The 14,244-nt window shown below is 49.3% G+C and overlaps 1 protein-coding gene and 1 non-coding gene across 2 annotated transcripts in view; one reads left to right on the plus strand and one right to left on the minus strand.

Moving 5' to 3' along the window:
• The window catches only part of TONSL (tonsoku like, DNA repair protein), a 90,397-nt gene that overhangs the window by 1,915 nt on the left and 74,238 nt on the right, over positions 1-14,244 (plus strand). The gene's annotated exons all lie outside the window — the stretch shown is intronic.
• On the minus strand, positions 1,980-2,107 carry LOC134931356 (U8 small nucleolar RNA). The gene has a single exon (XR_010179109.1). It is a non-coding gene; the product is annotated as a U8 small nucleolar RNA (small nucleolar RNA).

The raw sequence follows: 14,244 nt of genomic DNA on the forward strand, positions 1-14,244 counted from the left end.
CGATACATCGAGGGGTATACCCTGGAGAGGTACTGATACCATTTCCTGCCGTCTGCGGGGAAAGGATAGGAAAACAAACATTGTTTGATACCTGAAATTGTGTATTCGGGTGTCTACCGGAGCCTGCCCAGCTCATCCGATACTGGACCAGTCGCTGTCATTTCGTCATCGGCGTTGTACCCTGATGGACTTGACGTGTCCGCCTCCTTTACCTGCAGTATCAGACGAACTGCTGTATAATGCACCTGGATATTCTGAGACACTGGTTCAGACTCCACAGAAAACAGACATCATCAGTATTGTAACATGGAAGGTTAGCAAGGTTCCTTTAGAAACCTGGAGAGGTGAAATGACGTACAAGGTCTCTGGTTACCAGTGACATTACCTGTATAATCTGAGCTGTTCAAACAGGAGCGTCCTGCAGGTGTGTGGAGGGCTAAGCAGATGGCTCCACCGCATACTTCACACCTAAGAGGGAATTCTTTGACTATCCCAGGTGAGACAAACGAAAGGAGAAAAGGTGGGTTAAATACACACAGCCCTATGTAAGGTCTGCACTATAATGTGTGACCGACACGATTCAAATAAACTTTCTGGAGCAGCGGAGACCTGAACCAGTAGCGCTGCGCTGTGGGACAGGAGTCTTAGCCCTAGGCTATAAGAACTCACCTTAAAGTTGTTGTTGTTTTTTTTTTTTTGGATTCAAACCTCTGTTCAGATACCCGCTACTAGCGTACTGAGCTACAGCGCTATTTGTCTGATGCCTTACACATATTCCCAAATTACAAATAGCATTAGTAACTAGTGACACCAAGGAATAATAAAGGTAAGGCAACACCCCGCCCTGCGTTGAGGGCTGAAGAGATGGCTGCCCCGCACAATCCCCACCTAACAGGTATTTCTCTGACTTGCGTAGCCCTATGTAATGTCTGCAGTATAACCTGCAGTGACAGAGTAGGAGCTTTAAAGTAGGTTTGTGTTGGGATCACAACCCTGGTCCCTGTGTTCAGATGTCCCCGCTACTATCTGATGCCATACACATTCCCCAAATTACAAGTGACATAAAGGAATAATAAAGGGAAGGAGAACCCGGATGGTCACCCCAAATGGCGGTTAGCCAGTGATAAAAGCTGGGGAGAAATGTTATGTGGCAAGGCGGTGTTAACTCTTATAACTGAACATCCAATATACATGGGACCTTATGTATTTGTCTCCGAGTATGCAAGATTAGCCCACTAGGCTATAGGAGACACTGCAAATATGAAGCCAGGTCTGTACCTGGATGTGGCAGAGGTTTCCCCTGCAGGGAGGAAATGGCCGCCAGAGTGAAACTCCTCTGGGCTATGAGATAAAATCAATATAATGGATAACTGGATTAGTGCTGAGCCACTCTGACTGCATAGTGTATATTACACTCTCACCAGCACCACCTGTCTGCGCTGCCGCACAGCATAAAACATGTTCCCCGCATTAATCAATGAACTCAGATAAATGGCCACTACACTATAACAGTGGCCGGGGAGCGGAGAGCGCTGAGCCCGCTGTACAGAGCGGGAGTTAGCTCCGCCCCCCGGTTATGGCGCCTTATTTAAAAACTACATTTACCGAAGCGGGAAGCGCCCTGTACCCTCCGCTGGACCTGCGAGTCACCGCCGGGGAGCGGGGAGTGTTGAGTCCGCTATACAGAGCTAGTAGAGCCCTGTATCTGCGAGCCGCCGCCGGGGAGTGTTGCGCTGTACAGAGCGCGAGTCGCCGCCGGGGAGCAGGGAGCGCTGAGCCCGCTGTACAGAGCAAGACTTAGCTCCGCCCCCTCCGTACAAGGCGCCTTAATTTAAAAATTGGTTTGCGCTCCAGCGGGATCCCTGTGCCGGCTCTGTGAGTCGCGCTGAGCGGGGATCCATGCGGGGGGTGTGGGAAGCTGGGGGAGCGGAGGGGGGGGCCGCACCAATTTACAGACAATGCCCCATTATGATCATGGTATCAGAATGACACACACTCCGTTGTCAGTCAGGGTTGTGCAGGGGATCTGTATAATCACATACTCAGCCTCCCCCATTCATCATGTCTGTTTCTCCATAAGGAGGAACAGGTAAGGATACAATGAAGCACTCAGTACATTATAGCCCCAGAGAGCCCTTCTGGAGTGGGTTGTACAACAATAAACAGTGCATTGCTCTAAAAACATAAATCCACCACAAATAAAGTACAGCTCACTCACCACTGCTGCTGTTCTTGGTGGATCAGCCCCGACACGCGCCGCACGCAGCGGTGTCCGGCCGCATATACTTACTGCTGCCCAGCTGCCGGAATCTTCTGCTGGATGGAGTGGTCCCGACACGCGCCGCACGCAGCGGTGTCCGCCAACTCAGGAGAGCTCAGTGTCTCCCTCAGCCGGGGCCCATCCCGAGCCGCACGCAGCTGCGATGGGACCCCGCCGGCAGCTCCCACGGTGCAGACTGGCAGTGGCAGAGCTGCCAGTCTGTGCGTGTGTGTGAGGAAAAAATAAGAATTTACTTACCGATAATTCTATTTCTCATAGTCCATAGTGGATGCTGGGGACTCCGTCAGGACCATGGGGAATAGCGGGCTCCGCAGGAGACAGGGCACATCTAAAAAAGCTTTTAGGTCACATGGTGCGTACTGGCTCCTCCCCCTATGACCCTCCTCCAAGCCTCAGTTAGGTACTGTGCCCGGACGAGCGTACACAATAAGGAAGGATCTTGAATCCCGGGTAAGACTCATACCAGCCACACCAATCACACCGTACAACTTGTGATCTGAACCCAGTTAACAGTATGATAACAAAACGAAGTAGCCTCTAAAAAGATGGCTCACAACAATAATAACCCGATTTTTGTAACAATAACTATGTACAAGTATTGCAGACAATCCGCACTTGGGATGGGCGCCCAGCATCCACTACGGACTATGAGAAATAGAATTATCGGTAAGTAAATTCTTATTTTCTCTAACGTCCTAGTGGATGCTGGGGACTCCGTCAGGACCATGGGGATTATACCAAAGCTCCCAAACGGGCGGGAGAGTGCGGATGACTCTGCAGCACCGAATGAGAGAACTCCAGGTCCTCCTCAGCCAGGGTATCAAATTTGTAGAATTTAGCAAACGTGTTCTCCCCTGACCACGTAGCTGCTCGGCAAAGTTGTAAAGCCGAGACCCCTCGGGCAGCCGCCCAAGATGAGCCCACCTTCCTTGTGGAGTGGGCCTTTACAGATTTAGGCTGTGGCACGCCTGCCACAGAATGTGCAAGTTGGATTGTGCTACAGATCCAACGTGCAATCGTCTGTTTAGACGCAGGAGCACCCATCTTGTTGGGTGCATACAAAATAAACAACGAGTCAGATTTTCTGACTCCAGCTGTCCTTGAAATATATATTTTCAATGCTCTGACAACGTCCAGTAACTTGGAGTCCTCCAAGTCGCTAGTAGCCGCAGGCACCACAATAAGCTGGTTCAAGTGAAAAGCCGAAACCACCTTAGGGAGAAATTGAGGACGTGTCCGCAATTCTGCCCTGTCCGAATGGAAAATCAGATATGGGCTTTTGTACGATAAAGCCGCCAACTCTGAAACTCTCCTGGCTGAAGCCAGGGCCAATAGCATGGTTACCTTCCATGTAAGGTATTTTAAATCTACCGATTTTAAAGGCTCAAACCAATGAGATTTGAGAAAATTTAAAACCACATTCAAATCCCACGGTGCCACTGGAGGCACTATTGGGGGTTGTATATGTAGTACACCTTTTACAAAAGTTTGTACTTCAGGCACTGACGCCAATTCTTTCTGGAAGAAAATTGATAAGGCCGAAATTTGAACTTTAATGGACCCCAATTTGAGGCCCATAGACAATCCTGCTTGCAGGAAATGTAAGAATCGACCCAATTGAAATTCTTCCGTTGGAGCCTTCTTGGCCTCACACCACTCAACATATTTTCGCCAAATACGGTGATAATGTTGTACGGTCACTTCCTTTCTAGCCTTAATCAAGGTAGGAATAACTTCCTCTGGAATGCCCTTTTCTTTTAGAATCCGGCGTTCAACCGCCATGCCGTCAAACGCAGACGCGGTAAGTCTTGGAACATACAAGGTCCCTGCTGAAGCAGATCCCTTCTTAGAGGTAGAGGCCACGGATCCTCCGTGAGCATCTCTTGAAGTTCCGGATACCAAGTTCTTCTCGGCCAGTCCGGAGCCACTAGTATTGTTCTTACTCCTCTTTTCCGTATAATTCTCAGTACCTTTGGTATGAGAGGCAGAGGAGGGAACACATACACTGACTGGTACACCCACGGTGTTACCAGAGCGTCCACAGCTATTGCCTGAGGGTCTCTTGACCTGGCGCAATATCTGTCCAATTTTTTGTTGAGGCGAGACGCCATCATGTCCACCTTTGGTTTTTCCCAACGGTTCACAATCATGTGGAAGACTTCTGGATGAAGTCCCCACTCTCCCGGGTGAAGGTCGTGTCTGCTGAGGAAATCTGCTTCCCAGTTGTCCACTCCCGGGATTGACAGTGCTATGACATGATTCTCCGCCCAGCACAGAATCCTTGCAGCTTCTGCCATTGCACTCCTGCTTCTCGTGCCGCCTTGTCGGTTTACGTGGGCGACTGCCGTGATGTTGTCGGACTGGATCAACACCGGCTGACCCTGAAGCAGAGGTCTTGCTTGGCTTAGGGCATTGTATATCGCTCTTAGCTCTAGTATATTTATGTGAAGAGACGTCTCCAGGTTTGACCATACACCCTGGAAGTTTCTTCCCTTTGTGACTGCTCCCCAACCTCGTAGGCTGGCATCCGTAGTCACCAGGACCCAGTCCTGTATGCCGAATCTGCGGCCCACTAACAGATGGGCAGTCTGCAACCACCACAGGAGAGACAACCTTGTTCTCGGTGACAGTGTTATCCGCTGATGCATGTGCAGATGCGATCCGGACCATTTGTCCAGCAGATCCCATTGAAATGTCCGTGCATGAAATCTGCCAAATGGAATCGCTTCGTACGAAGCCACCATCTTTCCCAGGACTCTTGTGCATTGATGTACTGACACAGTTCCTGGTTTTAGGAGGTTCCTGACAAGTTCGGATAACTCCCTTGCTTTCTCCTCCGGGAGAAACACCTTTTTCTGAACAGTGTCCAGAATCATTCCCAGGAACAGCAGACGTGTCGTCGGGGTCAATTGAGATTTTGGAAGATTCAGAATCCACCCGTGTTGTTGAAGCACTACTTGGGTTAGTGCTACTCCGACTTCCAGCTGTTCTCTGGACCTTGCCCTTATCAGGAGATCGTCCAAGTAAGGGATAATTAATACGCCTTTTCTTCGTAGAAGAACCATCATTTCGGTCATTACCTTGGTAAAGACCCGAGGTGCCGTGGACAAACCAAACGGCAGCGTTTGAAACTGATAATGACAGTCTTGTATCACGAACCTGAGATACCCTTGATGTGAGGGGTAAATCGGGACATGTAGATAAGCATCTTTTATGTCTAAGGACACCATGAAGTCTCCTTCTTCCAGATTCGCTATCACTGCTTTGAGTGACTCCATCTTGAACTTGAATTTCTGTATGTACAGGTTCAAGGATTTCAGATTTAGAATAGGCCTTACCGAACCGTCCGGTTTCGGTACCACAAATAGTGTGGAATAATACCCCTTTCCCTGTTGTAGGAGGGGTACCTTGACTATCACCTGCTGAAAATACAGCTTGTGAATGGCTTCCAGAACCAACGTCCTTTCTGAGGGAGACGTTGGTAAAGCAGACTTTAGGAACCGGCGAGGAGGAGACCTTTCGAACTCCAGCATGTAACCCTGAGATATTATCTGCAGGACCCACGGGTCCACTTGTGAGTGAGCCCATTGATTGCTGAAAATCTTGAGCCGACCCCCCACCGTTCCTAAGTCTGCTTGTAAAGCCCCAGCGTCATGCTGATGGCTTTGTAGAAGCCGGGGCGGGCTTCTGTTCCTGGGCAGGGGCTGCTTGCTGCCCTTTCTTACCCTTTCCTCTGCCTCGCGGCAGATAAGACTGTCCTTTTGGTCGCTTTTTATAGGAGCGAAAGGACTGCGGCTGAAAAGATGGTGTCTTTTTCTGTTGGGAGGGGGTCTGAGGTAAAAAAGTGGATTTGCCGGCAGTTGCCGTGGCCACCAGGTCCGAAAGACCGACCCCAAACAATTCCTCCCCTTTGTATGGCAATACTTCCATATGCCTCTTGGAATCCGCATCACCTGACCACTGTCGCGTCCATAAACTTCTTCTGGCAGATATGGACATCGCGCTTACTCTTGATGCTAGAGTACAAACATCCCTCTGAGCATCTCGCATATAAAGAAAAGCATCCTTTAATTGCTCTAGAGTCAATAAAATACTGTCCCTATCCAGGGTATCAATATTTTCAGTCAGAGAATCCAACCACACTACCCCAGCACTGCACATCCAGGCTGAGGCTATTGCCGGTCGCAGTATAACACCAGTATGTGTGTATATACTTTTCAGAGTAGTTTCCAGTCTCCTATCTGCTGGATCCTTGAGGGCGGCCGTATCAGGAGACGGCAACGCCACTTGCTTTGATAAACGTGTGAGCGCCTTATCCACCCTAGGGGGTGTTTCCCAGCGCGCCCTAACCTCTGGTGGGAAAGGGTATAAAGCCAATAACTTCTTTGAAATTATCAATTTTCTATCGGGTGTAACCCACGCTTCATCACACACATCATTCAATTCCTCTGATTCTGGGAAAAATACAGGTAGTTTTTTCACACCCCACATAATACCCCTTTTTGAGGTACCAGCAGCATCAGAGATCTGCAAAGCCTCCTTCATTGCCGTGATCATATAACGTGTGGCCCTATTGGAAAATACGTTTGTTTCTTCACCGTCGACACTAGATTCATCTGTGTCAGTACCCGTGTCGACAGACTGAGGTAAAGGACGTTTTACAGCCCCTGATGGTGTCTGAGATGCCTGAACCGGTACTAACTGGTTTGCCGGGCGTCTTATTTCGTCAACTGACTTTTGTAATGTGCTGACATTATCACGTAATTCCATAACTAACGCCATCCATTCAGGTGTCGACTCCCTAGGGGGTGACATTACCATCATCGGCAATTGCTCTGCCTCCACACCAACATCGTCCTCATACATGTCGACACACACGTACCGACACACAGCAGCCACACAGGGAATGCTCTAAACGAAGACAGGACCCCCTAGCCCTTTGGGGAGACAGAGGGAGAGTTTGCCAGCACACACCAAAAAGCGCTATAAATGTATATAAACAACCCTAGAAGGTGTTGTTTACTATATATGCGCTTTTAATATATAAATATGGCCAATTTATGCCCCCCTTCTCTTTGTTACCCTGTTTCTGTAGTGCAGTGCAGGGGAGAGTCCTGGGAGCCTTCCTCACCAGCGGAGCTGAGCAGGAAAATGGCGCTGAGTGCTGAGGAGAATAAGCTCCGCCCCCTTTTCGGCGGGCTTTTTCTCCCGGTTTTTAAGAACTGGCCTGGGTTAAAATACATACATATAGCCTTAATGGCTATATGTGATGTATTTATTTTGCCAATAAGGTACTTATATTGCTGCCCAGGGCGCCCCCAGCAGCGCCCTGCACCCTCCGTGACCGAGTCAGTGAGCCGTGTGACAACAATGGCGCACAGCTGCCGTGCTGTGCGCTACCTTCATGAAGACTGTGAAGTCTTCTGCCGCCTGTTTTCCGGACCTCCGTTCTGCCGTCTTCTTCAGCGTCTGTAAGGGGGATCGGCGGCGCGGCTCCGGGACGAACCCCAGGCTGACCTGTGTTCCGACTCCCTCTGGAGCTAAGTGTCCAGTAGCCTAAGATCCCAATCCATCCTGCACGCAGGTGAGTTGGAAATCTCTCCCCTAAGTCCCTCGTTGCAGTGATCCTGTTGCCAGCAGGAATCACTGAAATGAAACCTAAAAAAAAACTTTTCTAAACAGCTCTTTAGGAGAGCCACCTAGATTGCACCCTTCTCGGACGGGCACAAAAACCTAACTGAGGCTTGGAGGAGGGTCATAGGGGGAGGAGCCAGTACGCACCATGTGACCTAAAAGCTTTTTTAGATGTGCCCTGTCTCCTGCGGAGCCCGCTATTCCCCATGGTCCTGACGGAGTCCCCAGCATCCACTAGGACGTTAGAGAAATAAAATAATAAAGAAAAAAGAAAAATTTCTTCAGCTAAACCCAAGTGAACCAGCTCACCACGGGCACTAACTAAGACTGGCTTGGAGGGGAGATAGTAGGGGAGGAGCTAGCCACAGTGTGAGAATTTTAAAGTGCCAGCTCCCAATTACTGCCTACTATTTCCCCATTGTAACTACGCTCCAGTGGCCCCTAGTGGATGAAGGAGAAATACACACTATGTACTCCCTATATACACCCTACACACCATGTACTCCCTATATACACACACTGCACACCATGTGTACTCCCTATATACACCCTACACACCATGTACTCCCTATATACACACTACACACCATGTACTCCCTATATACACACACTACACACCATGTGTACTCCCTATATACACCCTACACACCATGTGTACTCCCTATATAGACACTACACACCATGTGTACTCCCTATATAGACACTACACACCATGTGTACTCCCTATACACACTGCACACCATGTGTACTCCCTATATACACCCTACACACCATTTACTCCCTATATACACACTACACACCATGTACTCCCTATATACACACACTACACACCATGTGTACTCCCTATATACACCCTACACACCATGTGTACTCCCTATATAGACACTACACACCATGTGTACTCCCTATATACACACACTGCACACCATGTGTACTCCCTATATACACCCTACACACCATGTACTCCCTATATTACACACTACACACCATGTACTCCCTATATACACACACTACACACCATGTACTCCCTATATACACACACTACACACCATGTGTACTCCCTATATACACCCTACACACCATGTGTACTCCCTATATAGACACTACACACCATGTGTACTCCCTATACACACACTGCACACCATGTGTACTCCCTATATACACCCTACACACCATGTACTCCCTATATACACACTACACACCATGTACTCCCTATATACACACACTACACACCATGTGTACTCCCTATATACACCCTACACACCATGTGTACTCCCTATATAGACACTACACACCATGTGTACTCCCTATATACACACACTGCACACCATGTGTACTCCCTATATACACACACTGCACACCATGTGTACTCCCTATATACACCCTACACACCATGTACTCCCTATATACACACACTACACACCATGTGTACTCCCTATATAGACACTACACACCATGTGTACTCCCTATACACACTGCACACCATGTGTACTCCCTATATACACCCTACACACCATGTACTCCCTATATACACACTATGTACTCCCTATATACACACACACACACACACTACACACCATGTACTCCCTATATACACACACTACACACCATGTGTACTCCCTATATACACCCTACACACCATGTACTCCCTATATACACACACTACACACCATGTGTACTCCCTATATACACCCTACACACCATGTGTACTCCCTATATAGACACTACACACCATGTGTACTCCCTATATACACACACTGCACACCATGTGTACTCCCTATATACACCCTACACACCATGTACTCCCTATATACACACACACTACACACCATGTGTACTCCCTATATACACCCTACACACCATGTGTACTCCCTATATAGACACTACACACCATGTGTACTCCCTATACACACTGCACACCATGTGTACTCCCTATATACACCCTACACACCATGTACTCCCTATATACACACTACACACCATGTACTCCCTATATACACACACTACACACCATGTGTACTCCCTATATACACCCTACACACCATGTGTACTCCCTATATAGACACTACACACCATGTGTACTCCCTATATACACACACTGCACACCATGTGTACTCCCTATATACACCCTACACACCATGTACTCCCTATATACACACTATGTACTCCCTATATACACACACACACTACATACCATGTACTCCCTATATACACACACTACACACCATGTGTACTCCCTATATACACCCTACACCCCATGTGTACTCCCTATATAGACACTACACACCATGTGTACTCCCTATACACACACTGCACACCATGTGTACTCCCTATATACACCCTACACACCATGTACTCCCTATATACACACTACACACCATGTACTCCCTATATACACACACTACACACCATGTACTCCCTATATACACTACACACCCTGTGTACTCCCTATATACACCCTACACACCATGTGTACTCCCTATATAGACACTACACACCATGTACTCCCTATATACACACTACACACCATGTGTACTCCCTATATACACACTATGTACTCCCTATATACACCCTACACACCATGTACTCCCTATATACACACACTGCACACCATGTGTACTCCCTAAATACACCCTACACACCATGTACTCCCTATATACACACTACACACCATGTACTCCCTATATACACACTACACACCATGTACTCCCTATATACACTACACACCATGTGTACTCCCTATATACACCCTACACACCATGTGTACTCCCTATATAGACACTACACACCATGTGTACTCCCTATATAGACACCCAACACACCATGTACTCCCTATATACACACTACACACCATGTGTACTCCCTATATACACACTACACACCATGTGTACTCCCTATATACACCCTACACACCATGCACTCCCTATATACACCCTACACACCATGTACTCCCTATATACACCCTACACACCATGTACTCCCTATATACACCCTACACACCATGTGTACTCCCTATATACACACACTGCACACCATGTGTACTCCCTATATACACCCTACACACCATGTACTCCCTATATACACACTACACACCATGTACTCCCTATATACACACACTACACACCATGTACTCCCTATATACACTACACACCCTGTGTACTCCCTATATACCCCCTACACACCATGTGTACTCCCTATATAGACACTACACACCATGTACTCCCTATATACACACTACACACCATGTGTACTCCCTATATACACACTATGTACTCCCTATATACACCCTACACACCATGTACTCCCTATATACACACACACTGCACACCATATGTACTCCCTATATACACCCTACACACACCATGTACTCCCTATATACACACTACACACCATGTACTCCCTATATACACACTACACACCATGTACTCCCTATATACACACACTACACACCATGTACTCCCTATATACACACTACACACCATGTACTCCCTATATACACTACACACCCTGTGTACTCCCTATATACACCCTACACACCATGTGTACTCCCTATATAGACACTACACACCATGTGTACTCCCTATATAGACACTACACACCATGTGTACTCCCTATATAGACACCCAACACACCATGTACTCCCTATATACACACTACACACCATGTGTACTCCCTATATACACACCATGTGTACTCCCTATATACACCCTACACACCATGTGTACTCCCTATATACACCCTACACACCATGCACTCCCTATATACACCCTACACACCATGTACTCCCTATATACACCCTACACACCATGTACTCCCTATATACACCCTACACACCATGTGTACTCCCTATATACACCCTACACACCATGTACTCCCTATATACACACTACACACCATGTGTACTCCCTATATACACACACACTACACACCATGTACTCCCTTTATACACCCTACACACCATGTACTCCCTATATACACACACTGCACACCATGTACTCCCTATATACACACACTGCACACCATGTGTACTCCCTATACACACACCCTACACACCATGTACTCCCTATATACACACTACACACCATGTACTCCCTATATACACACTACACACCATGTACTCCCTATATACACACACACACTACACACCATGTACTCCCTATATACACTACACACCCTGTGTACTCCCTATATACACCCTACACAACATGTGTACTCCCTATCTAGACACTACACACCATGTGTACTCCCTATATACACACCATGTACTCCCTATATACACACTGCACACCATGTGTACTCCCTATATACACCCTACACACCATGTACTCCATATATACACACTGCACACCATGTGTACTCCCTATATACACCCTACACACCATGTACTCCATATATACACACTGCACACCATGTGTACTCCCTATATACACCCTACACACCACGTGTACTCCCTATATACACCCTACACACCACGTGTACTCCCTATATACACCCTACACACCATGTACTCCCTATATACACCCCACACATACTGTGTACTCCCTATATACACCATGCACTCCCTATATACACACTACACACCCTGTGCACTCCCTATATACACCCTACACACCATGTACTCCCTATATACACCCTGTTTACACACTATACACCGTGTACACCCTACACACCATGTGTACTCCCCATATACACCCTACACACCATGTACTCGCTATATATACCCTGCACACCCTGTGTACTCCCTATATACACCCTGTGTACACCCTATGGCCTCCCCATGCAGTGTCTCCCTCCTGTCTTTTCCTCCGCTCTCACGCCCAGGCCTGACGTGAAATTGTCACCTGACAGCGTTTACCCGCGTGACTTCTGACCACGTGAGCATGATCTGTGTCATGTGACACTAGCTTTCAGTGTCTTAGTGACAGTTGCTAGGACTTGACCAATCGGGTGCGAGCAGGTACCAGTGATTGGCTGATCGTATTGGGCACGCGCACGTTTCTCCGTGACGTCTTTGATCAGCATTGGTCAAAACCGAATAACATATGTAAGTGACAGCTCAGTGATCCTATTGGCAGCCTACACATTCCTAATCCGCCCAATCGCAGAGGCCGCCACTCGGGTGTGGGCGGGAAGTTATTCGAGTTAGCGCGGGAGCCGGGAATCGTACCGGGATCGTCTCTGGCTGCTGAGGATGGGAGACCGGGAGATCAGGCGTCAGTACCGGGGTCCCCCGCCCCATCCCTCCTCCCGCACTTCCCTCTGATCGGAGGGTGTGGGGGTGACTGCGATCTCTCTGACTGGGGGAGGTGACGGCTATCTCTCTGATCGGAGGTTGTGGGGGTGACGGCGATCCCTCTGACTGGGGGAGGTGACGGCTATCTCTCTGATCGGAGGTTGTGGGGGTGACGGCGATCCCTCTGACTGGGGGAGGTGACGGCTATCTCTCTGATCGGAGGTTGTGGGGGTGACGGCGATCCCTCTGACTGGGGGAGGTGACGGCTATCTCTCTGATCGGAGGTTGTGGGGGTGACGGCGATCCCTCTGACTGGGGGAGGTGACGGCTATCTCTCTGATCGGAGGTTGTGGGGGTGACGGCGATCCCTCTGACTGGGGGAGGTGACGGCTATCTCTCTGATCGGAGGTTGTGGGGGGTGACGGCGATCCCTCTGACTGGGGGAGGTGACGGCTATCTCTCTGATCGGAGGTTGTGGGGGTGACGGCGATCCCACTGACTGGGGGAGGTGACGGCTATCTCTCTGATCGGAGGTTGTGGGGGTGACGGCGATCCCTCTGACTGGGGGAGGTGACGGCTATCTCTCTGATCGGAGGTTGTGGGGGTGACGGCGATCCCACTGACTGGGGGAGGTGACGGCGATCCCCCTGACTGGTGGGGGAGGGGGGGGGGTGACACTGACTGGGGGAGGTGACGGCGATCCCCCTGACTGGTGGGGGAGGGGGGGGGGTGACACTGACTGGGGGAGGTGACGGCGATCCCTCTGACAGGTGGGGGAGGGGGGGTGACACTGACTGGGGGAGGTGACGGCGATCCCCCTGACTGGTGGGGGAGGGGGGGGGGTGACACTGACTGGGGGAGGTGACGGCGATCCCTCTGACAGGTGGGGGAGGGGGGGTGACACTGACTGGGGGAGGTGACGGCGATCCCCCTGACTGGTGGGGGAGGGGGGGTGACGGCGATCCCTCTGACTGGGGCTGGGGGGATTGTGTGACGGCGATCTCTCTGACTGGGGGGGGATTGTGTGACGGCGATCTCTCTGACTGGGGGGGGGATTGTGTGACGGCGATCTCTCTGACAGGGGAGGGGGGGGGGG

Source organism: Pseudophryne corroboree, chromosome 5 (assembly GCF_028390025.1).
Source record: "Pseudophryne corroboree isolate aPseCor3 chromosome 5, aPseCor3.hap2, whole genome shotgun sequence".
NCBI classification, from domain to species: Eukaryota; Metazoa; Chordata; class Amphibia; order Anura; family Myobatrachidae; genus Pseudophryne; species Pseudophryne corroboree.